The 24,976-nt window shown below is 43.9% G+C and overlaps 8 non-coding genes and 10 pseudogenes across 8 annotated transcripts; all 18 read right to left on the bottom strand.

Annotated features, from left to right (window-relative positions):
- Nucleotides 1–19,415: 19,415 nt before the first annotated feature.
- Nucleotides 19,416–19,534, bottom strand: LOC114275606 (5S ribosomal RNA). The gene has a single exon (XR_003633772.1). It is a non-coding gene; the product is annotated as a 5S ribosomal RNA (ribosomal RNA).
- A 181-nt stretch (nt 19,535–19,715) lies between these two features.
- On the bottom strand, nt 19,716–19,834 carry LOC114275605 (5S ribosomal RNA). Its single transcript, XR_003633771.1, has one exon. It is a non-coding gene; the product is annotated as a 5S ribosomal RNA (ribosomal RNA).
- A 200-nt stretch (nt 19,835–20,034) lies between these two features.
- LOC114275604 (5S ribosomal RNA) lies at nt 20,035–20,153 on the bottom strand. Its single transcript, XR_003633770.2, has one exon. It is a non-coding gene; the product is annotated as a 5S ribosomal RNA (ribosomal RNA).
- Nucleotides 20,154–20,337: 184 nt separating this feature from the next.
- On the bottom strand, nt 20,338–20,456 carry LOC114275581 (5S ribosomal RNA; annotated as a pseudogene).
- Nucleotides 20,457–20,663: 207 nt separating this feature from the next.
- LOC114275610 (5S ribosomal RNA) lies at nt 20,664–20,782 on the bottom strand. Its single transcript, XR_003633775.1, has one exon. It is a non-coding gene; the product is annotated as a 5S ribosomal RNA (ribosomal RNA).
- A 184-nt stretch (nt 20,783–20,966) lies between these two features.
- LOC114275588 (5S ribosomal RNA) lies at nt 20,967–21,085 on the bottom strand (annotated as a pseudogene).
- Nucleotides 21,086–21,270: 185 nt separating this feature from the next.
- LOC114275641 (5S ribosomal RNA) lies at nt 21,271–21,389 on the bottom strand (annotated as a pseudogene).
- Nucleotides 21,390–21,579: 190 nt separating this feature from the next.
- Nucleotides 21,580–21,698, bottom strand: LOC114275628 (5S ribosomal RNA; annotated as a pseudogene).
- A 184-nt stretch (nt 21,699–21,882) lies between these two features.
- On the bottom strand, nt 21,883–22,001 carry LOC114275639 (5S ribosomal RNA; annotated as a pseudogene).
- A 478-nt stretch (nt 22,002–22,479) lies between these two features.
- Nucleotides 22,480–22,598, bottom strand: LOC114275612 (5S ribosomal RNA; annotated as a pseudogene).
- Nucleotides 22,599–22,780: 182 nt separating this feature from the next.
- On the bottom strand, nt 22,781–22,899 carry LOC114275600 (5S ribosomal RNA). Its single transcript, XR_003633766.2, has one exon. It is a non-coding gene; the product is annotated as a 5S ribosomal RNA (ribosomal RNA).
- Nucleotides 22,900–23,079: 180 nt separating this feature from the next.
- Nucleotides 23,080–23,198, bottom strand: LOC114275640 (5S ribosomal RNA; annotated as a pseudogene).
- A 199-nt stretch (nt 23,199–23,397) lies between these two features.
- LOC114275595 (5S ribosomal RNA) lies at nt 23,398–23,515 on the bottom strand (annotated as a pseudogene).
- A 182-nt stretch (nt 23,516–23,697) lies between these two features.
- Nucleotides 23,698–23,816, bottom strand: LOC114275616 (5S ribosomal RNA; annotated as a pseudogene).
- Nucleotides 23,817–24,000: 184 nt separating this feature from the next.
- On the bottom strand, nt 24,001–24,119 carry LOC114275632 (5S ribosomal RNA). Its single transcript, XR_003633778.1, has one exon. It is a non-coding gene; the product is annotated as a 5S ribosomal RNA (ribosomal RNA).
- A 133-nt stretch (nt 24,120–24,252) lies between these two features.
- Nucleotides 24,253–24,371, bottom strand: LOC114275643 (5S ribosomal RNA). The gene has a single exon (XR_003633781.2). It is a non-coding gene; the product is annotated as a 5S ribosomal RNA (ribosomal RNA).
- Nucleotides 24,372–24,553: 182 nt separating this feature from the next.
- Nucleotides 24,554–24,671, bottom strand: LOC114275607 (5S ribosomal RNA; annotated as a pseudogene).
- A 176-nt stretch (nt 24,672–24,847) lies between these two features.
- Nucleotides 24,848–24,966, bottom strand: LOC114275586 (5S ribosomal RNA). Its single transcript, XR_003633764.1, has one exon. It is a non-coding gene; the product is annotated as a 5S ribosomal RNA (ribosomal RNA).
- Between the last annotated feature and the right edge of the window lie 10 nt (nt 24,967–24,976).

The raw sequence follows: 24,976 nt of genomic DNA, 5'->3' as shown, positions 1-24,976 counted from the left end.
CCCAGTAGCAGAGAAATGAAAGGAGTTGGTGGTGTCCCACCATCTCTCTACCAATGCTGCCATCAGTGTCCTCCTGGCGGAACAACGTGACAACCCGACGCAGAAGGGCCCGAACCCTGCCAAGTCTACCAAATCTCGGACACCCTCCGGGAGCTCAGCGTACCAGTCCCGCGCGGCGATGGAACCATATCCCCGTACACTGCGAGAACCAACCTGCATTCAGAATGAATACATGTGTCAATAATGAAATGAATGGGCTGTGTGCCAATGAGATGAAATGGGCTGTGTGCCGATGAAATGAATTGGGCTAAGTGCCAATGAGATGAAATGGGCTGTGTGCCGATGAAATGAACTGGGCTGCGTGCCAATGAGATGAACTGGGCTGCGTGCCAATGGAATGAAATGGGCTGTGTGTTGATGAAGTGAAATAAGCTACATGCAAATTCTAATCTGGGTTGCGTGTTCAGAAAATTTGAAGTTTGGGCTGTGTGTTCAACTTTCTATCAGTGTGGGCTGCGTGTTCACTATTTAATCTGGGCTGCGTGTTCAGAAAATTTGAAGTTTGGGCTGCGTGTTCAACTTTCTATCAGTGTGGGCTGCGTGTTCACTATTTAATCTGGGCTGCGTGTTCAGAAAATTTAAAGTTTGGGCTGCGTGTTCAACTTTCTATCAGTGTGGGCTGCGTGTTTAGAAAATTTGAAGTTTGGGCTGCGTGTTCAACTTTCTATCAGTGTGGGCTGCGTGTTCACTATTCTAATCTGGGCTGCGTGTTCAGAAAATTTAAAGTTTGGGCTGCGTGTTCAACTTTCTATCAGTGTGGGCTGCGTGTTCACTATTTAATCTGGGCTGCGTGTGCAGAAAATTTAAAGTTTGGGCTGCGTGTTCAACTTTCTATCAGTGTGGGCTGCGTGTTCACTATTTAATCTGGGCTGCGTGTTCAGAAAATTTGAAGTTTGGGCTGCGTGTTCAACTTTCTATCAGTGTGGGCTGCGTGTTCACTATTTAATTTGGGCTGCGTGTTTAGAAAATTTAAAGTTTGGGCAGCGTGTTCAACTTTCTATCAGTGTGGGCTGCGTGTTCACTATTTAATCTGGGTTGCGTGTTCAGAAAATTTGAAGTATGGGCTGCGTGTTCAACTTTCTATCAGTGTGGGCTGCGTGTTCACTATTCTAATCTGGGCTGCGTGTTCAGAAAATTTGAAGTTTGGGCTGCGTGTTCAACTTTCTATCAGTGTGGGCTGCGTGTTCACTATTTAATCTGGGCTGCGTGTTTAGAAAATTTAAAGTTTGGGCTGCGTGTTCAACTTTCTATCAGTGTGGGCTGCGTGTTCACTATTTAATCTGGGCTGCGTGTTCAGAAAATTTAAAGTTTGGGCTGCGTGTTCAACTTTCTATCAGTATGGACTGCGTGTTCACTATTTAATCTGGGCTGCGTGTTCAGAAAATTTGAAGTTTGGGCTGCGTGTTCAACTTTCTATCAGTGTGGGCTGCGTGTTCACTATTCTAATCTGGGCTGCGTGTTCAGAAAATTTAAAGTTTGGGCTGCGTGTTCAACTTTCTATCAGTGTGGGCTGCGTGTTCACTATTTAATCTGGGCTGCGTGTTCAGAAAATTTAAAGTTTGGGATGCGTGTTCAACTTTCTATCAGTGTGGGCTGCGTGTTCACTATTTAATCTGGGCTGCGTGTTCAGAAAATTTGAAGTTTGGGCTGCATGTTCAACTTTCTATCAGTGTGGGCTACGTGTTCACTATTTAATCTGGGCTGCGTGTTCAGAAAATTTAATGTTTGGGCTGCGTGTTCAACTTTCTATCAGCGTGGGCTGCGTGTTCACTATTCTAATCTGGGCTGTGTGTTCAGAAAATTTAAAGTTTGGGCTGCGTGTTCAAATTTCAACTAGCGTGGGCTACGTGTTCACTATTTAATCTGGGCTGCGTGTTCAGAAAATTTAAAGTTTGGGCTGTGTGTTCAACTTTCTATCAGTGTGGGCTGCGTGTTCACTATTCTAATCTGGGCTGCGTGTTCAGAAAATTTAAAGTGTGGGCTGTGTGTTCACTTTCGAATTCGGGCTGTGTGTTCGACAAATCAGTGTTTGAGCCGTGTGTTCACCTCTAAACTAATGTGTACTGTGCGTTCGCAATTAATTAATGAACCAAGTGTTCAGAAATTCGAATGTTTAAACTACATGTTCAGGATGCAAGCAAAGTACTATGTCATAAGCTAAACTGCGTGTTCAAGCATGGCAAAGGTGCGAAATGTACGAAAAATGCAGAAAACGAAGTAAATACCTCTCGGGCCTCATGAGAGAGGTGATGCTCTGGCTCTCGGAGAAGCAAATCCCCAGGTGCTCGCTCGTCAAAGCTAGTGAAGTGATGGAAGACGGCACGAGGGAGGACATGTGCTGGCGGATTGTACCTCCCGGGAATAAAAGGTCGGGTCCTCGGGGGCAAAGTCATGGGATCAAAATCGTCTCCGGCACCTGGAAAACCTCCGCCGTGGGGAGAATTGCCCGCCATTTTCAAAGAATCTACAAAAGGAGCAAAAATGAGCGAAAATGAGTCAAAATTGGAAAAAGTCAACAAAAGTCAACTCTCGGGAAATGAAAAAGTCAACAAAAGTCAACTCCCGAGAAAATCTTCCAAATATTGAGACAAACTTACCTCAAGTGGCGAAAATGAGAAAAGAAGTTCCGAAACCGAAATTTAATCGCTTCAAAGTGTTTAAAACTAAATGTTTTTGCGGAAACAACTTGCGTGGGGCGTTGGAAAACGCGTATGGAACTCAGATCTGGAGAAGAAAGTGTTGTAGGAGGCAAGAAAGGAAGAGATCTCGGCTGCATTATATAGGCTCCAAGTCTTAGAATGTAGGAGCATCAAAAAGGAGGTGAAAATACCAAAATGCCCTTGGATTTGGGCATATGGCCGGCCGGCCACCTTTTCTAGCCGGCCAGCCATTTCCTTTTTGGAAAACCGGCCGGCCAGCCAATTACTTTTTACAAAAGTGGCCGGTGGCCTCCCCTTGGGAAGATAAACGGCCGGCCATGTCCCTCACAGGCTCACCTAGCTCCCTGCAAATTTTGAGGAAGATCGGAGTTCCCGGGACCTGAAAAAATTCAAGATGAGTACACTTCCGGTCGTGAAATTGCTCCGCCGGAACTTCAGCTTCAAGATCTGACATGTGTCTCATCATCATTCATCAAAATCAAAGTGTATCCTTTTTGAAAGAGTTGTAGCCTTTCCGGGAAGCGGATCGGAGGCCGTGATCGAGTTACCTTCGCCGAAACATGCATTTCCGTGATCGTTGTTTCGTAACAAACGGGCACGTTAACTTATGCTCGCATTGTACTATCATGCACATAATTCGCATTCTCATGAGCATACTCACATTTTTATGCACATTTCTTGATATTGGCATACCTCTATGTTTGAGCATACGTTGTCACGCATGTTCCACTCTTGCATTGCGATGCATTCACTCACCGGCGCTGCGTGTGTCAAACTTTCGGAATCACATTAAATATATGTTGGTAGCATATTGTACTTGTTGCAATTTCTCTCTTTTACAGGCACGATATTGTATGTACGGTTCAATTGAGGCTGGTGCGACCAGACGAATCGCGCAGGTATCGTATCTTCTCCGAGTGAGACATGGCGGGGATTGAATAATCCTCCGCATTCTAAACTGCATGAAATGTAGTTGTTGCTTTGCGTTCTTGCTTAAAACTGTTGCATTTATTTGCGAATACTTGCTTCATTACAGCTTCCTGCATTTGCATGATCTTTGAGTTATGTTGGGCTTCTTGCATATCGTTTTGCATTTTGCCCCCCCTGCCTGCGGGCATGCCCGCGGGCACATCTCTGTTTACTTTGTACGTTTGTCTAAGTCTTCGGCCTTGTCAAAAATGGGTCGTCTCTGGGCTTTGACATTCACTCCCGTCACTTATGACTTTCGAGTTCTGTCAAAGAGGGGCAACTGTAGACACCCCATTTTTGACCGACCTTAAGACTCAGACGTCACTGATTGAGTGCTTGGTGATGTTGCATAATGTGCTCGTTCAGAAGTTTCAGAGTTGCGGCCGTGAGCCCTGCCTCCGGACTTCCGAACCCTCTTTTGTACTTTGCCTCGGTTTGCGAACCAGGCTCGGTTTTCTTTGTTTCCTTTCCTGAGGGAAGGGAGAGGTCCCATAGACCATCTCTCAATGTCCGTGGGCTACATTTGGTGGCCGTAGGCCATTTTGCTCATTTCGGAGTCCGGTTTCCGATTTTTCGGAATCGTTGGCCGTGTGCCTCGGTTCGGGACCGCCTAACCATCTCCGTTTGTTCTGATTTTTGACATACTTCCTATTTTCTCCCTTTTGAGGGACACTGGGGTCTGAGAAACCCACTTCGTGGTCGAATACCATTTTCGGTGTTTAACGGGCAGTTTCCGGGGCCCCGAACTGCGTGTTTTGGCCCCCGAACATTCGTTTTGCATCGGTTCTCGTTCATTTTTTGGCAGGTACCTCTGTTTTATCACCGGGGAGGTCACTGAAGGGTGGGAGGCCAGTAATTGTTGCAGCAACCAGTTATACATCCTCCGACGCCCTCCGGCGCCCGTTTTTCACACTTCCGGGCTAATGTTGAACACCTTGGGGCCACTTTCTTGAACTTTGAACAACATATTTGTGATGTACACACTTGGGAGGATCCTAAAAGTTGGTGGCCGGCCAGTAATTCCATTTGACCCTTTTGAACCCCTCCTTCCGGGCTAATGTTGAACACCTTGGGGCCACTTTCTTGAACTTTGAACCACATATTTGTGATGTACACACTTGGGAGGATCCTAAAAGTTGGTGGACGGCCAGTAATTCCATTTGACCCTTTTGAACCCCTCCTTCCGGGCTAATGTTGAACACCTTGGGGCCACTTTCTTGAACTTTGAACCACATATTTGTGATGTACACACTTGGGAGGATCCTAAAAGTTGGTGGACGGCCAGTAATTCCATTTGAACCTTTTGAACCCCTCCTTCCGGGCTAATGTTGAACACCTTGGGGTCACATTCTTGAACTTTGAACCACATATTTGTGATGTACACACATGGGAGGACACCATCATGTGGTGGCCGGCCACTAAATCAGCTTGACCCTTTTGACCCCTAGCCGGCCGGCTAGGGGGTGTGGCTGGCCGGCCACCTGCAACCAAAATAACTGGCCGGCCGAGATCCCCACATTGTTCACTTTACAGCTGTATAGCTTTATCCCCCAGAAAATATCAATATCCGGGGGATATTTTGTGGGGGAAAGTTGGCCTCCTTTTCCCCCACCTTTACACCCCCTTTTTGGTCCATATAACCAGCAAGCCATATCACATTCAGGGGTTAGAAAATTTGTTCTTCAAGCCTCAAGATCCATATCTCCCTCCATCCTTCTCATTTTCCTAAAAAACCTTAAGTCCTACACCTTGTTTTCTTCATCACCACCAAGCTCTACCATCACCACTTCATTTCCAGCAACAAGGAGGGCTTCTCAAAGGCTAAAGGAGCTGCAAATTGGTCCAAGAAGCAACAAAAGACTTGTCTCCAAGGGTGAGTTACCATTTTCTCTTTTTTGAGCTTTTCTTTGCAATATTTCTTAGCCTCTCCTTCTTATACATTTGAGCTCCGACCAAAACTGAAAGTATCTTTTTTTTGAGCTCATTTTCATGTCTCATTAAGGGCTCAACCCTGTTTGAGCCCTCCATCTTGCACTTGCTTCATTATCCCTCTAAAAGGTCATTTTCTTGCATGATATTTTTAGCCTGTGTGTGATTTATTTTGGAGCATGTTGTAAACTGATAATAGGCTTATTTTGATCCCCTCTTCAACATTGAAGAAGGGCTCAACACTGTTTGAGACTTCCATGTTATACTTCCCATTATACTCCTTTTTTGGTCCCATTTTTGCATGCTATGGCAGCCTACCATGCTTTTGTTTTTGGCCATTTTACAGGCCTATAGATAGTCTTATTTTGACCTTCTTAACATGTTTCATTAAGGGTCTTTGGCTGTTTGGTGAATATTTTGCATACCTCATGTTATAGCCACTTTTGAGCCTCATTTTTGCATTGCATTTCTAATATATTTTTATACTGTTTTTGGGGCTGCCATAAACTGTAAATAGTCTTATTTTGGGTCCCTATTCAACATTTTTTAAGGACCCTAACCTGTTTGGGGCCAGCAGCTATGAGTTGCTTCTTAATCCCATGTTTAGGGCCATTACTTGCATGCTAGTTTTGCCCTATCTTGGTTTGCTGTTTGGCCATGTTTTGTACTGGTAAAATGCTAATTTTGGGGCTGCCTTGCTTCTGTCTTTACATTCCATGTCCATATTATGCATGTTTGGTACAGCCATAGGCCATTTCGGGTGCCAAAATCTGTGTTTCGGGACTATTCCGTGCATCGGGTGTCATTTCGCCTCATTTCGGGACTGTTTTACCCCATATTTCATTGCTGAAATTCTATTAGAATGATTTCTTTCCATTTTCATGTCATTGCATCGCATTCTATCATCGCCTCGGTTTGCGTGCCCGTGTGCACGCATTTCGAGGCGCCTCATTTTCATCCTTCGGCATCCTATGTGAGTGTGGCTGAGGCTCACTCATGTTGGTATAAGCCCATATCATATTTCCATGTCATTTGCATTGCGTATGCCACTGGCTCGGTTTGCGTGCCCGTGTGCACGCATTTCGAGGCGCCTCATTTTCGTCCTTCGGCATCCTATGTGAGTGCGGCTGATGCTCACTCATGTTGGTATAAGCCCATATCATATTTCCATGTCATTTGCATTGCGTATGCCACTGCCTCGGTTTGCGTGCCCATGTGCACGCATTTCGAGGCGCCTCATTTTCATCCATCGGCATCCTATATGAGTGTGGCTGAGGCTCACTCATGTTGGTATAAGCCCATATCATATTTCCATGTCATTTGCATTGCGTATGCCATTGCCTCGGTTTGCGTGCCCGTGTGCACGCACTTCGAGGCACTTCATTTTCATCTACCGGCCTCTTATGTGAATGTGGCTGAGGCTCTCTCATGTTAGTATAAGTCCATGTTACATTTTTCATGCCATTTTAGTCACTTGCATTGCATATACCATCGTCTCGGTTTACGTGCCTGTGTGCACGCATTTCGAGGCATCTCATTTCATAGCATAGTGCATACTAGGTTGTATCTTAGATTGTATTCTGTCATTTTCTCGATTTGCGTACCCATGTGCACGCATTTTGAGGCATCTCATTTCATAGCATAGTGCATACTAGGTCGTATCTTAGATTGCATTCTGTCATTTTCTCGGTTTGCGTGCCCGTGTGCACGCATTTCGAGGCATCTCATTTTCATAGCATTGCGCATACTAGGATTGTATCTTAGTTGCATTTCATGCATATCATGCATATCGCATCGTGTTCGGGATAGAAGTCAGCCCGGGCACGGAAAACGAGGTGCGTTTCGTACTCCGAGTGACGGAACGTGTCCCAATTCCCAGTCACCGACACTCCGGATTACCCATGATGGAGTTAGGTTTTGTTGTGTTTATACGTGCATTCATTCTATATTGAGTTGTGCAATTCGACTCCTCGGCCATCATGCCTCGGTATGCATGATTGGTGGCACGAGGATCGAGGCATGCATATATTTGTGAAAATATATTGCTATGCCCCTTTCCTGCTCTCTGTTGCAGCAAAATGAAGAATCAGCAACTTTTCAGAGTCTGGCACGCTTTCCAAGAATAAACTACTAAACAGAGGCTAATTGGGGCATCTCGGTGGATTTCTGCGCAAGACAACCCGGACATGCATCATCCATCAGAAGCAAGGCAGTCCCTGGCTTGCATGCCAGTTTTATTTACTTTCGTAGTTAATTTGTTAATTAAGTAGGAATTTGTATATTTTTCGGACTGTAATATTTGGACTGTAATTATTTATTCGGGACTGTATATTTATTCAGACCCTCTGCGAGAGGGCACAACTGTAAAAAGTGTGCGTGTGTGTGTTGTATGTCTTCCAACCCCACGTCTTTCTCCCTTTTATTTACCTGCTTATGATGGTTAGATTAGGGCATATTTAAATTAGCATACAGTATGACAGCATGTTTGCATTCATTCATCTGTTTTGCATGCACCGGGCTCGGCGCATCATACTAACTGCATTGTACTTTCAATTTCAAAGTTGAATACATGATAGTTGTAGCATTCCATATGCCATGTTTAGAATAGCCGAGCCTGCTATAGTTGCATTTTTGCATGTGTTGCATTAGGCATTTCTGTATACTTTGGATTCATGCATGATTTCTAATGTAGTTTCTATTTTGGCTTGGAGTACCCGGTAAGTTTTATGCTTTAGCATCCTTGCATGCGTAGCGAGGTCCCCCGCGGGCTTGTTACAGTAACACATTTTTTCCCTCTTTTAAGTTTTATTTTGATCCATCTCTTAGCCTTATTTTCAAGCATATTTGAGCTTTGTTGTCAACTGAAAAAAGTCTTGTTTTGAGGTCCTTTTGATGTTTGTTTAAGGTCATTTTGTTGTTGGGGGTCATCTACCCCCTTGCATGCTTCATTTTGCCTTGTTTTGAGCCATGCCCTAAGGCCTTTGTGTTGACCTTTGCTTTCCCTTTTAACCACTGAAATCCAGCATATTTTCAGTGGTTAACATGTGTTTTTGAGAGCCAAAATCAGAGAGGGGTGACCCTCTCCCTCCTTGTCTTGTTCACTAGCATTTTTGGCTTTACAAAGGAGCCTTCATTTGCACACCTCCAAGCCTTGTTTCAGGCCCTTTTCAGTGACTTTTAGGGCCTACCTAGGCTCTGTCCAGAGTTGGTTTTGTCACCTTGGGTGTGTCTCTTGCATGTGTAGAACAGCCCCTCTTATAGCCTATCAAGGGAGCATGACATTCTTTCATGCATTGATCATGTTTCAGTGGGATTTTGGGCTTTATTTGGCATGTCATGTCTCTGAATTTTGCTGGTTTAGTGGCCCCTTGAATGCTTCATATGCTTGTAGTGTAAACCATGCTCACTAGCTTCCATTGCATGTTGTTTTGGCCATTGATTCTAGCATATTTTGGCCATGTTATAAACTGATTTTATTAATGATTTGGGCTTCCTTAGCTCTATTTTGAGGTCCCATGGTCGAATGATGCTTGCCACGCATGCTTGTAGTGTAATACCCTTGCCTAGCTTCGAGTTTTGAAGCCTCTTGCATGCTTAACTTGAGTTGTTTTCATGATTCGGCATCATTGAACATGTCATTTCAGAGCTTATACTTGTGCCATATTCCCATGTTTTCCATTCTTTAAATGCGTTTGAGAATTGTGCTTGTATGCCTCATTTTTGGGCTATCGCATGAGCTTCATTTTTGTGCATTGCAAGCCATCATTTTAGTCCATTTTGCCATTGTTTTGGGTCTGCATAGGGACTGTTTGGGGTTGGTTTAGTCATTTGGGCATCGCTTTGCATACCTCTAGTGTAATGCACTTCACTAGTTTCGGTAATTGTGCCATCCAACATGCATCGGGTGGGTTGTTTGCATGATTCGGGACCATCTTGTATGTGATTTCAGAGCTGGAACATGTGTCATTGTATGCCATATTTCATCCTTGTCATGCTTTGGTAGATTTGCACTTTGTTCCTTAGGTTTGGTCCCTTGCATTTGTGCATGTTTGCATGTATCTTGTTGCCTCATTTTCGTCATATTGGCAACTGATTTGGGTGTGGCCGAGGCCTATCCATCTTGGTTTAAGTCCATCTTGCATTGTGTATGCCCTATAGTCCATATTATCGCATGTTTGATCATTGCATTGCGTATGCATCGTTCATAACATTGTGTATGTTAGTGCATTGTGTATGCATGCCATATAATCCATGTGCATTGAGTATGCCATTGATTAGTTCATAGCATTGTGTATGCCATTTGCATGCTTGCATGTCATTCCGTGCATCTTCGCATCACTTAGTTGCATTACATTTAGATCGCATGCTAGAGTTGCATTTGTCCATACATTGTTTGTTGCATTGTGTTTGGAGTAGGGTTTAGTCCAAACACAGGAAATGAGGGACGTTTCGTACTCAAAGTGACGAAACGTGCCTCGATTCTTGGTCACTGGCACTCTTGACTATCCATGATAGAGTTGTTGGCTTTAGGTGTTTACATGTGCATACATTTCACATTGAGTCGTGCAATTCGACTCCCCGGCCATCATGCATCGGGATGCGTGATTGATGGCACGAGGATCGAGGACTACACTCCCTAGAGCTTATGCAATGACGGGGAGAGTGGTCGAGCACACATATGTTGAAAATACTTTGCCTTCTCTCTCTCTTGCCTTTGTTGCAGAAAATGCAGAAACTAGGAGAAGAAACTAGCTGGCCGACCAGGGTTTCTGGCAGGCCAACCACCTTTTCTGGTCTTCACCACCAAGGGTGGTCGGTAGGTGGTCTCCCTTGCCCATAGCTGGTCGGCAGCCTTCCCACAGTTTCCCTGGGTGGAGTTTCATCTCTCTGGAGCCTCGTGGAACTTTTTGAAATCAATTGCAAACAAAGGTGAGTCGAGGCATCGCGATGGATTTCCCGACAAGGTGACTCGAGCATGCATGCATCCTTTATCATTCGGAATAGAGCTGAGGCAGTCCATTTCATGTAGCTTGCATGCTAATTTATTTGCTTCCTTAGTTTAATTTGTTAATTGAATAATGTTGTGTAATATTTAGCTGTAATTCGTTATTCATTTCGGTTGTGTAATAACTAGTTTAATTAGCTTAGAATAGCTAGTTGGTTATGTATTATTTATTCGGACCCTCCGCGAGAGGGCGAACTTTGTAATAAGTGTGCGTGTGTGTGATGCATGTCTTCCAACCCCACGTCTTTCTCCCTTTTATTTACCAGCTTATGATGGTTAGTTTTAGGGCATGTTTCAATTAGCATCTATATGTTCGCATGTTTGCATTCATTTATCTGTATTGCATACATCGGGCTCGGCGCATCATGCTAACTGTATTGTATTCAAATTCCAAGTTGAATACATGTATCGATTGTTGCATCTCATATGCCATCTTAGAATAGCCGAGCCTATTGTAGTTGCATTTTTGCATGTGTTGCATTAGGCATTCGTAGCATAGTTAGGATTCATGCATGATTTCTAATTAGCTTCTTTCTTTAGCTCGGAGTACTCGGTAAATGTCTATGCTTTAGCATCCTTGCATGTGTGTGAGTGATTTCCATGATAGCATGCTTACCATGAGGCTATGTGCTTATGTGATATAACTGCCTGAATGCCTGTGGGTGAAAGTTGGGTTGCTTGAGTTGGAATAATTCGTCGAAACCCGTGTTTTAGCCTACTTGCGAGTAGCAAACTTCAATCCATTTTCAAAATAAATAGATATGCGATGCTTTGTTCCAAATTAGGCAATCCAGTCTATACTTGTATCCTGTGCGCATCATATAGTAATTCTAGGCTAATAAATCGGAATAAGAGCACATGTGTTTTCAAAAACTAGATATCATGTTTAGTAGTGGCAGATCTTTGATCGGGCGAGCGAGGGTGCTCCTGAAATGACCTTCCCTAATCGTACCCAAGTTCTCGAGCCGCGGCAACTTTGGTGATAACAGACACATGGCCTTAGGCACGAGTCAGGGTTTCCTAAATTCCCCCAAAACAAAATATTTAGGTGGTGACTCTATATCTAGCAAAGCAGTCCATGTTTGGCACTTCTTTCTAAAAATCTGTTTTTCAAAACGATTTGCCGGATTTGGACTCTTTCGTGATTTATCGGTCTCGCATTGCACTTTGCGGGATTAGATTCAGAACCGTGACATTTGAGTACGAGCTGTAGTAAGCCCAATGAACAAAACGGGATTTCTCCCGGGACGTTCGGGGACATCTACAGTTTCTGGCGACTCTACTGGGGATTTAGAGAACTGGACTCGAACTCATGATATATTGTTTTGACTACACTTATGTGTTTCCTTGCATTGCATTTGCATTGGTGTGCCTAGGACACCGTGTTTGCCATCTGCTATTCCTGAACGGTTTGCTGGAGGCTGCGTGCCATAAGGCTGACCGGTTACAGGCTCTGCCACGATGAGAACACGAACCCCGGTTTTATCGGGGCACCCTTTTTGACCATTCGACCTAGTGCATATTCGGAATCCATAGTGACCATTCCAAGCTAGGGCAGGTTGCTTACCCGATTGTAGGTTGTGTGAAACCGCTGCGTTCGTAGTGAAACCTTAGCTCCTGACAAAATAGGACAGGGAAACCCTACCCCTCAATATGGGTGTTTTGGCTCTCACTTGTTTGCTATGTGCTTTTAGAGTGCGTCTCTACAGGAATGCATGTATCAGTTTGCAAGTATGGGTATCAGGCCTGTGGGCATCAGTATCAGTATTTGGGAATCGATTATATCTGCGGGTATCAGATTCAGTGTTGGGGCAGTAATTTAGGGAACAATGATCAGTGGTCGAATACAGTTATTCAGCTATGCTTATGTTTGTTTTGGTAAAAATTGGGCTGAGATGCTGTCTGTTTTCTCTTTCAAGGTTCAGAGATTCGGTTCCAAGCAACCAGTGTTCTCCTTCACTGAGCCAAGACAGAAAAGGACCAGTCAAGGCTCACCGGTTCATCAGATCTGTCAGCCACCAGTCGCATCACCCCTGTTCAGTTCAGCAGACTCATGATGACACAAAATTCAGAAGAAATTGTGGTCATGGCAACAACATTGAACTAGGGAATCACCATACAGAGTGAGACTGATGTTGACATGCCACACCCGCCCAGGTCACCTGCCGCACATCCGATCTGGGAACCCTAACTATTTCAAATCCGTGAGCCCACCACTTTTGAGCTAATGGGAATGATTGGCGATCTCCAGAGATCTGTGGCTGATTTAGCCTACGAAATGTCGACTTCGCCACCAACTGCATCATATGCCAGGAATTTCATGCCGGAAGAGCCCCCGCTATTGCGGCGAAATCTAATTGAGCTCAGCCAACCTGAAGCCATCCCAAGTTCTGGCAATGGGATGTCAACAACAACCGGGTTTCGCTCTGATGTAGCAACCCAAACCTTCCACCAAGCTGAGGCTAGTGGAAAGAACAAGGCGAAGGAAGACACTGATCACTATGAACAACTTCTGCAGGCTGTTAAGGCTTTGAAAGCCGGGGCACTAAATAAGCAATAGGTACTCACAGTTGCTGCAAAAACTGTGGATGACACTTTCCCTACTCAGACCAAGGACAGTTTAAGCCAAGGGGAAAATCGGGAGAAGGACCGTCATACCAGAACTGCTTCTTCCAACCCTAATTCTGCATTCGGGAAAAATCATCAGACCAGGCCAGTGCCTGCCGAGCCTTTTGCTAGTGCGCCCAGCAAAAATCCACAAACCTCGAAGTATCTACCCCGAGGTCGCAGGGTCTTCCATGCCCTCGATATGCCTTTGTCTAAGGCTTTTCAAATCCTTGTTGAGAAAGGCCATCTCAAACCTCTTGAGCCTTGCCCTCTCCCGAATCCCCTTCCAGCTAAGCATGACGGTACCCAGTACTATGCGTAGCATCAACAAACCGGTTATACCACTGAAAACTGCTTCCGTCTTTGCCACGTAGTACAGGATTTGTTTGATAACGAGGTTGTCCTCCCACCTAGCTCAGCAAGGTCCACCGTCACTGGGTCAGTGAACTTCGAGGATAATACAAGTATGTGATCAGGGAATGAACCACCTGCGGGCGGTGCTCAGTTTGCTTCAGATGTGGCGTATGGCACGCGCTGTTTTGAGCATTTGCGAATGCTGGGTTTTGTAGTTTCTGACTTGGTTGTTGAGTTAGTTCTGTGGTCATGTTTTGAGTCTGTCTCTTTGTTTTGAGTCTGTCTTTCTTTTGATTAAGGGTTTGTCTTGTTGTATCGAGTTAGACCTGTTGTACAGAAGTCGGGTGATTCTGGGTGTGTTATTTCAGATGTCAGTATTTTGTTTCACGTTTGTCTTTTTGCTTTCTTTTTGAGTCTGTTTCTGCCGTGGAGCCAGTTACACCAGAAGATCTGAATGAAATAGCAGTGGATTTTATGCTTTTGTGTTTGTTTCTGCCTTGAGCCAGTGGTGCCAGAAGATTTAATGAAATGGCAGTGCTTTTCACCTGTTCTTCTGCACCTTTAAATCATTGCATTGACCTAAGTTTTTCAAAACTTTTTGAACACTGTGGTGAAAACAAAGAGGGAGGAATTCCTCGGGTCTTGCAAAATTTGATCATTTGAGAGAAAGAAAGGCATGCTAAGCCCTTAATGAATGAGATCATGTTTGTTAGTGTGAGTACTGAGAAGGCTCCTGGCTTGATCCAGATTGGTTCTACACTGTCTTCAGCGCGAGCGATTTGTCGCTTTCTTAAAAAAATTTCAAAAACTGTTTTGCGCGATCTTGTGAAGACCTGTATGGAATCGCTCTTGAGATTATGCAGCTTAGGATCGCTCTCAACCTCGAGACTCGACCCCTTTCTTTCAACCCTCGAACTTGGACTCAGAATGTTCAACGATCAAACACAATGTGAAGCCTGTGTGGCCAGATTTGAAGCAGCCCATGAACTAGGGCCAAGGAGGTTAGAAATAATCAAAAGAAAGATTGCAAAGCCAAATAAGAAGCACCCCTCGAACTGGGGGCAAAAAATGTCAGTTGTGCTCGAAGAGTCAAAAATGGGGTCATTGCTCAAGCTAATGAAGATCGGCAAGAATGCCAAATCCCAGAAGGGAGGAAAGAAGAAAGTATTGCTAAAGGACAACCGAGTTCCTATCCACAACACTAGAGGCAAATTCAGCCCCCCATTAGATGGACTCCTGAATCATCAGTGAACAGCAGCCACTCTCCTAGATTCAGATGACATCAGGATCTCAAAACCATTTGACATGGACAAAGCTACACTTTTACCCTTGAGAGGCTCGCTGGGCCGAAAACCCGGAAGGGCGACCCAGGCAAAAGTTAGAGCAAGAAAAAGAAGAAAAAGAAAAATGAAAAGAATGAAAAAAAGAAAAGAAGAAAAATGAAGAAAATGAAAAGAAAAGATGAAAAAGAAAAAAGAAGAAAAGAAATGAAAAGAATTGAAAAGAAAAGAAGAACAAAGCTCGGAAGGTTGAAAACCCAGAATGGGCGGCCTTGGCAAAAGGTAGAGTGCAAAAGGAGAGGTTAATACCTGAGTGTACCTTAAACCCAGAACTACGCAAGGCTTGATTCCCATGTTTGGGATACGTAGGCAACTTCATTCTGAAGTCCAGCCGTAAAAAACTTCAAATTCGACTGTGTCCATGTGATGGTTCTGGTCATCTTTGTCTTCTCTGTATCCGAGAATTTGGTCGTAATTGTCACTGTGAGGACTGGTTGCCATGTGCTGCGGCGCTATTCAGACTAGGGGCAACTTTTCATTGCCATGCAGTGCTGCGGTGCTATTCAGACTAGGGGCAACTTTTAGTTGCCATGCAGTGCCATCCAGACAAGGGGCAATTTTCCATTTGTTTTGGATCTGGGGTTGTGCATCTCAAGTGTAAATTCTGCGTTGATCGAGCAGTGGCCATTTGCAAAAATATTTTTTGAGAATTTTTAATGAGGTTGACTAATTCTCTCGAAAATTATTCCATTTTTTCTAAAATTGGACCGTTTCTTGGACCCAAAAAAGGAAAATTTTCAGTGCTCATAGCCTGACTTGCATGATTTCAAATCAAAAAGTTGGACAAGTATGTTAATCTAACTCTCATATTGGTCAAAATTGTTTTAGTAAAAACCAAAACAAAAAATGGTCAAAATAATGAACTACGGCACAGTTGAGTCAGGTGTTCTGTCTTTTCCCTGTTGTCAACATACTTGCCAGAAAAGGGCATAACTAAAGCTAATAACAAAAGGATGAAAGCTCTCAACATCCTTCAAGCAATGAGGTATCGAGCCAAGTGCGAAGCATGAACTCGAATGGATCAAGATACTCCATTCTCTTATCTGGGGCATCGACTAGACGTCGCCAAAAGAAATAGCTGTGAGCTGAATATGCTGGGCATGAGTCCACAATCTTCAATTTATCCATCAACCATTTTTGGGGAGGGATTGAAAATGAGAGATTGAAGAATAGAGAGATGTGCGTTGAGAGAAAAAGTTAGCAAAGTGTTTTTGAAAGAAAAGACAGAGCTTGAGGGCCGAGTGATGTGAGAACCTCAAATAAGAAAGGGTGGGAAACAATACCCGAAGAAACTGGCTTCCTGTGAACCGAGAGGTCTCCTATCTTTGTGTTACGTCTGTGTGTCGTATCTTTTATTTTGTTCATCTCAATTCTTGCCTTGAGTCGTTTTGACCATCAATATATGTGTTTAGGTTGTGTACCTTTTGTTTTTCTTCGTTGAGTCGTTTTAACTGTGATCTGTCATAGGCTCAATACCCGGTCGAGAACTCATTTCTCCATTTCAAAATGATTTGTTTTGTGCTTAGAGTGCTGTGCCATTCTCCACATTTGGCACAAAACAAGATTTGTTCTTTCATAAAACCGCAGGGGTTAAGGCCAGGTCATGTCAGAACAGTAAAACCAGGACCTATCTGAAGCTATACGGGTTCCAGGCTGTGAAGTGAAAGAAAAAAGGGAAAATTTGGAACATTTGAGTTTTTCTCAACTTCTGCATGTTCCGTTATTGCATCCCGTATGTTCAGATTAAATTGTTTATTCAGAATAAGCAGTGTTCAGAACGAGCTGTGCGTTCAGAGTAAGCAGTGTGTTGTGTGAGCCGTCTGCAGAATGAACAAAGTACTGTGTTACATGAGCTGTGCGTTCAGAATTAAAGTATATGGGTTGCGTACAAATCAAGGTATGAGCTGCGTGCAAAATCAAAATATGGGCTGCATGCAAAATCAAAATGTGGGCTGCGTGCAAATTGAAAAATGTGAGCTGCGTGTTCAGAATCAAATGCATGGGTTGTATGTTCAAAATAAGTTGTGTGTAGTATACAGAATGTATAGAGAATACAGAATGCTGGGTGTAGAGAGCTGAGTGCAGAATATAAAGAAAATGCGGAATGCTGAGTGCAGAATGTAGAATACAGAATGTAATGTGTGCCGTGTGCAGTGTACTGACAATCGAAAGCAGAACTGTAAATCAAGAGGGTAGAATGTACCTCCCAAGCTCGCCAGTAGCCCCCAACTATGGTCCCCCGCTCACGGGAGGTCACACTCGTGTAGCAGTAAAGCGTAGCGAGGGCAGCGCCACCCCAATCAAAGAGCTGGACCCGTGATAGGTCCACTAGAGCACTGAGCAGATAAAGCCCAACTGTGTTCCCCCTGTCAGCGAACGGTGTGGTCCCGAAGATGGAACATCAAAAATCCCTGGGCATACTGATGTATGTCCTCAATGGTCTGGGGCATAGTCCTCCAGTACTACTCTGAGAACCAGGTGTACTTGACCTTGCCTGATGATCTGTAGATCGGCGGACGGTCTCCGGGCAGATAAATCCACGTAGCCTCCCACTCACCCATATCTGCGTCGTATGGAATCGGCCGGCCTCCTACGTCAAGGCCCGTCAGTATGAAGAAATCAAATGGGGTCATCGACATGTCCCCCATAGCTGAAAAATGGAAGGAGATGGTGGTGTCCCACTATTTCTCTATAAGTGCGCCCAGGAGGGTCCTGCTCGCTGGATGACGTGACAATCCCGCACTGAATGGGCCAAGTCCTGCCTCGTCCACAATGTGTCGGACAGTATTCGGGAGCTCCGCGTACCACTCCCTCACAAGGATAGATCCATAACCCTGTGTGAAACGGGAGGACACCTGCATTCAGAATGAGTAGATGTATTCAGTTCAGATTCAAATGAATGAGCTGCGTCCAGATAAAATGTTTGAGCCGTGTGTTCGAAGTGAAATGAATGAGCTGCGTGCAGATAGAATGTTTGAGCTGTGTGTTTGAAGTGAAATGAATGAGCTACGTGCAGATAAAATGTTTGAGGCGTGTGTTCGAAGTGAAATGAATAAGCTGCGTGCAGACAAAATATTTGAGCCGTGTGTTCGAAGTGAAATGAATGAGCTGCGTGCAGATAAAATGTTTGAGCCGTGTGTTCGAAGTGAAATGAATGAGCTGCGTGCAGATAAAATGTATGGGCAGTATGTTCAAAGTGAAATGAATGAGTTGTGTTCGGAATCAACAGTTTGAGCTGCGTGTTCAAAAATTTCAAAATTCGTGAGCTGCGTGTTCACTTCAAAAAGATGTGGGCTGCGTGTTCACCAAAACATTTGAGCTGCGTGTTCAAAATTTCAAAAAGATGTGAGCTGTGTGTTCACCAACCAATGTTAGAGCTGCGTGTTCAAAATGTCAAAAAACTTGAGCTGTGTGTTCGCAACAAATTTTTGAGTTGCGTGTTCGAAATTTCAAATTTCAAAAGATGTGAGTTGCGTGTTCACCACAACATTTGAGCTGCGTGTTCGAAATTTCAAATTTCAAATGATGTGAGCTACGTGTTCACCACAACATTTGAGCTGCGTATTCAAAACTTGAAAAACGTGAGCTGTGTGTTCACCAACATTTTTTTTTGAGCTGCGTGTTCAAAATTTCAAAAATGTGAGCTGCGTGTTCACCAACAAAGTTTGAGCTGCGTATTCAAATTTCAAAAATGTGAGCTGTGTGTTCAGAAATTCAAAAGTTTGAGCTGTGTGTTCAAAATTCAAAAATGTGAGCTGCTTGTTCACGACAAAAGTATGAGCTGCGTGTTCAGAAATTCAAAAGTTTGAGCTGTGTGTTCAAAATGCAAAAGTGTACTTTGTTATGAGCAGTGTGCCGATCAAGACAGAATGTTGTGGTATGGACCGTGTATTCAGATTGAGCAGTGTTGTAAGCCGCGTGCAAATTAAAAGAATGTTGCCTTTTGAGCTGTGTTCAGGATGAGCAGTGTTATGAGTCGTGTGCAAATTAAAGCAGAATACTGTATTATGAAATGGGTGTTCGGATTGAACAGTGTGCTATGTTATGAGCTGCGTGCCCGAAAATGAGCTGTGTGCCCAGAAAGTGAGCTGCGTGCCCAAAGAATGAGCTGTGTGCCTGAAGAATGAGTTGTGTGCCCTGAAATGAGCCGTGTGCCCGAAATGAGTTGTGTGCTCGAAAAATGGGCCATGTGCCCGAAATGAGCTGTGTGCTCGAAAAATGAGCCGTGTGCTCAAAAAATGAGCTGTGTGCCCCCAAATGAGCTGTGCGCCCGAGATCTACCGTGTGCCCGAAAAATGAGCTGTGTGCCCGAAAAATTAACCGCAACTTTATTGTTTCAAGTAGTAGACGGACAAAAAATGAAATTGAATGGAAGAGGATAATCTGGAAATGATTTAAAAGCGAGAAATTTGTTGAAAATGAGGGGAAGGCGATTGAATGGGCCAAAAATCGGACAGGTTGTCCAGGGAAGCGTGAAAAAAAAGGGCAGAAGCGGTGCAACATCAGGACTTCGCCAGGGGTCACCCATCCTAGTACTACTCTCGCCCAAGCACGCTTAACTGCGGAGTTCTGATGGGTTCCGGTGCATTAGTGCTGGTATGATCGTACCCGAAGATTAATCGCGACTTTATTGTTCTAAGCAGTATCCAGACAAAAAATGAAATTGAATGGAAGAGGATAATCTGGAAATAGTTTAAAAGCAAGAAATTTGAAGAAAATGAGGCGAAGGCGATTGAATGGGCAAAAAATCGGACAGGTTGTCCGGGGAATGGTGAAAAAAAAATGGCAAAAGCGGTGCAACACGAGGACTTCCCAGGGGGTCACCCAACCTAGTACTACTCTTGCCCAAGCACGCCTAACTGCGGAGTTCTGATGGGATCCGGTGCATTAGTCCTGGTATGATCTCACTCGAAGATTAACCATGACCTTTTTGTTATAAACAGTAGACGGACAAAAAATGAAATTGAATGGAATTGGACAATCTGAAAGTTGTTTAAAAGAGAGAAATTTGTTGAAAAGGGCGAAGGCGATTGAATGGGCAAAAAATCGGACAGGTTGTCTGGGGAAGGATGGAAAAAAAAAAAAACAGAGAAGAAAAAAAAGAGCAAAAGGGTTGCAACACGAGGACTTCCCAGGGGGTGACCTATCCCAGTACTACTCTCGCCCAAGCACGCTAAACTGCGGAGTTCTGATGGGATCCAGTGCATTAGTGCTGGTATGATCGTACCCGAAGATTAACCACGACTTTATTGTCTTAAGCAGTCGACGAAAAAAAATGAAATTGAACGGAATAGGATAATTTGGAAATGATTTAAAAGCGAGAAATTTGTCGAAAAGGAGGCGAAGGCGATTGAATAGGCTAAAACCCAGACAGGTTGTCTGGGGAAGGGTGAAAAAAAAAAAAAGGGCAAAAGGGGTGCAACACAAGGACTTCCCAGTGGGTCAACCATCCAAGTACTACTCTCGCCCAAGCACGCCTGACTGCGGAGTTCTGATGGGATCCGGCCCATTAGTCCTGGTATGATGTCACTAGAAGATTAACCACGACCTTATCGTTATAAGTAGTAGACGGACAAACAATGAAATTAAATGGAATAGGACAATTTGAAAATCGTTTAAAATAGAGAAATTGCCGAAAAGGAGGCGAAGGCGATTGAATGGGCTAAAAATTGGACAGGTTGTCTGGGAAAGGGTGGAAAAAAAAAAAAAAAAAAACAGAGAAGAAAAAAAAGGGCAAAAGGGGTGCAACACGAGGACTTCCCCGGGGTTCATCCACCCTAGTACTACTCTCGCCCAAGAACGCTAAATTGCGGAGTTCTGATGGGATCCGGTACATTAGTGCTGGTATGATCGCACCGAAGATAAACCGCAACTTTATTGATTTAAGCAGTAGCGAGACAAAAAATGAAATTGAAGGGAAGTGGATAATCTAGAAATGGTTTAAAAAGCGAGAAATTTGTCGAAAAAGAGGCCAAGGCGATTGAATGGGCTAAAAATCGGACAGGCTGTCCAGGGAAGGGTGAAAAAAAAAAATGGGCAAAAGGTGTCCAACACGAGGACTTCCTAAGGGGTCACCTATCCTAGTACTACTCCCGCCCAAGCACGCTTAGCTGCGGAACTCTGATGGGATCTGCTACATTATTGTTGGTATGATCGCACCTGAAGATTAACCACGACTTTATTTTTTTAAGCAGTAGATGGATAAAAAATGATATTGAATGGAATAGGATAATTTGGAAATGGTTTAAAAGTGAGAAATTTGTCGAAAAGGAGGCGAAGGCGATTGAATGGCCTAAAAATCAGACAAGTTGCCCGGGGAAGGGTGAAAAAAAAAAAAGGGGCAAAAGTGTTGCAACACGAGGACTTCCCAGGGGTTCACCCATCCTAGTACTTCTCTCATCCAAGCATGCTTAATTGCGGTGTTCTAATGGGATCTGGTGCATTAGTGATGGTATGATCGCACCCGAAGATTAACCGCGACTTTATTGTTTCAAGCAGTCGACGGACAAAAGATGAAATTGAATGGAATTCAATAATCTATAAACGATTTAAAATCGAGAAATTTTTCGAAAAGGTGGCGAAGGTGATTGAATGGGATAAAAATCAGACTGGTTGTCTGGGGAAGGGTGAAAAAAAAAAAAAAAAAAGGACAAAAGAGGTGCAACATGAGGACTTCCCAGGGGGTCACCCATCCTAGTACTACTCTCGCCGAAGCATACTTAAATGCATAGTTCTGATGGGATCCGGTGCATTAGTGCTGGTATGATCGCACCCGAAGATTTACCGTGACCTTATTGTTTTAAGCAGTAGCCAGACAAAAAATGAAATTGAATGGGAAAGGATAATCTGGAAATGGTTTAAAAACGAGAAATTTGTCAACAAGGAGTTGAAGGAGATTGATTGGGCTAAAAATCAGAAAGTTTATCCGGCCAAAGGTGAAAAAAAAAAAAGGGCAAAAGGGTTGCAACACGGGGACTTCCTAGGGGGTCACCCATCCTAGTACTACTTTCGCCCAAGCACGCTAAACAGCGGCATTCTTATGGGATCCGTCGCATTAGTGCTGGTATGATCGCACCCAAAGATTAACCGTGACTTTATTGTTTCAAGCAGTTGCCGGACAAAAAATGAAATTGAATGGCTGTGGATAATCTTAAAATGGTTTAAAAGCGAGAAATTTTTCGTCAATGACGCGAAGGCGATTGAATGGGCTAAAAATCGGACAGGTTTTCCCGGGAAGTGTGCAAAAAAAAAATAATTTGGGCAATAGGGGTGCAACACGAGGACTGCCCTCGCCCAAGCATGCTTAACTGCGGAGTTCTGAGGGGATCCGGTGCATTAGTGCTTGTATGATTGCACCCGAAGATAGACCGCGACTTTATTGCTTTAAGTAGTGGACGGACAAAAAATGAAATTTAATGGAATAGGATAATCTGGAAATGGTTTAAAAGCGACGAATTTGTCGAAAAGGAGGGGAAGGCGATTGAATGGGCTAAAAATCGGACAGGTTGTTGAGGGAAGGGTGAAAAAAAAAAAAAAAAAAAAAAAGAGGGCAGAAGGGGTTCAACACGAGGACTTCGTCGGGGGCTACCCATCCTAGTACTACTCTCGCCCAAGCACGTTTAACTGCGGAGTTCTGATGGGTTTCGGTGCATTAGTGCTGGTATGATCGCACCCGAAGATTAATCGCGACCTTATTGTTCTAAGCAGTATCCAGACAAAAAATGAAATTCAATAGAAGACGATAATCTGGAAATAGTTTAAAAGCGAGAAATTTGAAGAAAATGAGGCGACGGCGATTGAATGGGCAAAAAATCGGACAGGTTGTCTGGGGAAGGGTGAAAAAAAAAACGGCAAAAGGGGTGCAACACGAGGAATTCCCAGGGGGTCACCCATCCTAGTACTACTCTCGCCCAAGTACGCATAACTGCGGAGTTCTGATGGGATTCGGTGCGTTAGTGCTGGTTTGATCGTACCCGAAGATTAACCGCGACTTTGTTGTTTTAAGCAGTAGAGGGACAAAAAATGAATTGAATGGAATAGGATAATCAGGAAATGGTTTAAAAGCGAGAAATTTGTCGAAAAGAAGGCGAAGGCGATTGAATGGGCTAAAAATCAGACAGGTTGTCTGGGGAATGGTGAAAAAAAAGGGGCAAAAGAGGTGCAACACGAGGACTTCCCAGGGGGTCAAGCATCCTAGTACTACTCTTGCCCAAGCACGCCTAACTGCGAAGTTCTGATGGGATCCGGTGCATTAGTTCTGTTATGATCTCACCCGAAGATTAACCACGACCTTATTGTTATAAGCAGTAGACGGACAAAAACTGACATTGAATGGAATAGGATAATTTGAAAATGGTTCTAAAGAGAGAAATTTGTCAAAAAAGAGGCGAAGGTGATTGAATGGGCTAAAAATTGGACAGGTTGTTTGGGGAAGGGTGGAAAAAAAAAATAGTGAAGAAAAAAAAGGGCAAAAGGGATGCAAGACGAGGACTTCCCAGGGGTCATCCATACCAGTACTACTCTTGCCCAAGCATGCAAAACTACGGAGTTCTGTTGGGATCCGGTGCATTAGTGTGGGTATGATCGCACCCGAAGATAAACCGCAACTTTATTGTTTTAAGCAGTAGCCGGACAAAAATGAAATTGAATGGAAGTGGATAATCTAGAAATGGTTTAAAAGCGAGAAATTTGTCGAAAAAGATTCGAAGGCGATTGAATGGGCTAAAAATCGGACAGACTATCTGGGAAAGGGTGAAAAAAAAAATGGGCAAAAGGTCTCCAACACGAGGACTTCCCAGGTGGTCACCCAACCTAGTACTACTCCCACCCAAGCACGCTTAACTGCGGAATTCTAATGGGATCCGCTACATTAGTGCTGGTATGATCGCACCCGATGATTAACCACGACTTTATTTTTTTAAGCAGTAAACGGATAAAAAATGATATTGAATCGAATAGGATAATTTGGAAATGGTTTAAAAGTGAGAAATTTGTCGAAAAGGTGGCGAAGGCGATTGAATGGTCTAAAAATCAGACAGGTTGTCGGGGGAAGGGTGAAAAAAAAGGGGGGGCAAAAAGGTTGCAACATGAGGACTTCCCAGCGGGTCACCCATCCTAGTACTACTCTCATCCAAGCACGCTTAACTGCGGTGTTCTGATGGGATCCGGTGCATTAGTGCTAGTATGATCGCACCCAAAGATTAATCGCGACTTTATTGTTTAAAATCGAGAAATTTGTCAAAAAGGAGGCGAAGGTCATTGAATGGGCTAAACATCGGACTGGTTGTCTGGGAAGGGTTGAAAAAAAAAAAAAAAAAAAAGGGGCAAAGGGTTGCAACACGTGGACTTCCCAAGTGGTCACCCATCCTAGTACTACTCTCGCCAAAGCACGCTTAAATGCGTAGTTCTGATGGGATCCGGTGCATTAGTGCTAGTATGATCGCACCCGAAGATGAACCGCGACCCTATTGTTTTAAGCAGTAGCCAGACAAAAAATGAAATTGAATGGGAGAGGATAATCTGAAAACGGTTTAAAAATGAGAAATTTGTCGAAAAGGAGTCGAAGGAGATTGAATGGGCTAAAAATCGGATAGTTTATCCGGGGAAAGGTGAAAAAAAAAAGGGCAAAAGGGTTGCAACACGAGGACTTCCCAGGCGGCACCCATCCTAGTACTACTCTCGCCCTAGAACTCTAAACTGCGGTGTTCTGATGGGATCCGGTGCATTAGTGCTGGCATGATCGCACCCGAAGGTTAACCACGACTTTAATGTTTTAAGCAGTAGCCCGAAAAAAAATGAAAATGAAAATGAAAATGGTTTCAAAGCGAGAAAGTTTTGGTAAAGGAGGCGAAGGCGATTGAATGGGCTAAAAATCGAACAGGTTAGCCAGGGAAGGATTAAAAAAAAAAAAAAAAGGGGCAAAAGGGGTGCAACACGAGGACTTCGCCGGGGGTCACCCATCCTAGTACTACTCTCGCCCAAACATGCTTAACTGCGGAGCTCTGATGGGATCCGGTGCATTAGTGCTTGTATGATTGCACCCGAACATTGAC

The sequence above is a fragment of the Camellia sinensis genome, chromosome 14 (genome assembly GCF_055761805.1).
Source record: "Camellia sinensis isolate YWXY chromosome 14, ASM5576180v1, whole genome shotgun sequence".
Classification (NCBI taxonomy): Eukaryota; Viridiplantae; Streptophyta; class Magnoliopsida; order Ericales; family Theaceae; genus Camellia; species Camellia sinensis.
Note: the sequence above shows the minus strand (reverse complement) of the source record. Positions and strands in the feature narration are given on the sequence as shown.